Source organism: Dipodomys spectabilis, unplaced genomic scaffold (genome assembly GCF_019054845.1).
Source record: "Dipodomys spectabilis isolate Male_0828 unplaced genomic scaffold, ASM1905484v1 ptg000118l, whole genome shotgun sequence".
Taxonomy (NCBI): domain Eukaryota; kingdom Metazoa; phylum Chordata; class Mammalia; order Rodentia; family Heteromyidae; genus Dipodomys; species Dipodomys spectabilis.
Genome location: NW_024870795.1, coordinates 2,801,502 through 2,802,964, shown reverse-complemented (window position 1 = coordinate 2,802,964; position 1,463 = coordinate 2,801,502).

Sequence of the window (1,463 nt, the reverse complement as noted above, 5' to 3'; positions counted from 1 at the left end):
GGCCGGGCGGGCGCCGCGCACCCTCGGGCTCGGCCGCGGCGGCCGCGCGTGGCGCGCTCCCTCGTCTCCCGCACCCCGGCCGGCCGGGCGGCGGCGGCGGGCGCACACCCCGGCGCACACGCGGCACACAGCCACGCGCGGGCACCCGCGCCCGCCGCCGCCGCCCCGGGCGGGGGCCGGCCCGTCACGGCGCCCAGCCAATCAGCGGCGAGCCTGAGGGCGAGTGGGGGGGCGCCGAGCCCGCACTGCCGCCGCCGCACGTGCGCACGCTCGCGCGCCCTCCGCCCGCACCTGGGGGGCGGCGCGGCCCCGCGCCCGCGGTCCCCACGTGGACTCGGCCGCCACGCGCACAGACACGGGGCCCGGGCCGCCGCGGGACCCCGGGGAGGACGCACGGGAGCCGGGCAGCCCACCTGCACACCCGCGGTTGCACGCACGCGCGACCCTCTCCAGGCACCCCGGGGTGAGGGCGGGCGCGCTCCTGCGGGGGCTCAGCCAGAGGCCGGTCGCGCACGCAATGGCAGCGCTTTCAGGAGAAAAAGTCATTTTTAAAAATAATAGTTAAAAACCCTCTCCAGCCAGGCGTGGTGGCGCACGCCTGTAATCCCAGCTACTCCGGAGGCCGCGATCTGAGGATCAGGGGTGGAAACCAGCCCAGGCAGGAAAGTCCGTGAGCCTGATCTCCAATTAACTACCAAAAAGCTGGAAGTAGAGCTGTGGCTCATGTGGTAGAGCGCCAGCCTTGGTGGGTGGGGTGGGGGAAACTCAGGGACAACACCCAGACCCTGAATTCAAGCCCCAGGACCGGCACAGCCAAACCAAATCAAACCAAACCAAAGCCCCTGTCTGCCTCCCCCAACCCAAGGATTAACATTAAGTAGCGTCCAGGTCTTTGGGAAGAGTGAAATCCAATACAGGCCCAGAGACCAGGCAGGGTAGAAATCCTGGTAATGTGGTTTGGGGCACGTTCCTTAGTCTCTCTGAGCCCCAACCTCCATGTCTACAAAGCAGGGCTCACAGCCCCTCTGTCTGCAAGCTTTTGTGAGGATTAAATCCAAGGGACCAGGTTAGCCCCTAGTGAACCACCAGGCGCACACGTAGCCAGAGGTCCCAGTGGCAGGTATTCCCCACAGGGCACGTTGGTTCCCACTTTTCCCTACCCAGCTTTCCCCACCTTCCACCCGTGCCCAGGAAGAAGGGCTTGCTGGCTGGGTGGAGAGGGGAAGGGGTGCAGGACTCTTTCCTGGAATGGATCTACCCCCTTCTGTAGCCCTTGTACAGTGCTGGGCCAAGCAGTCCAGCAAGCAGGGGAGATCCCTGCGATCTTACCTCCAGCCCCTGCGCCCCGTGGCTCCACCCTGTGTCTTCACTCCCAGCTCCAGGGTCATCAGCAAGAGTGGGACCTTCCCAGTGGCTGCAGGTCACATCATTGAGTGACAATGCCGGAGACACATGTGGTGTAC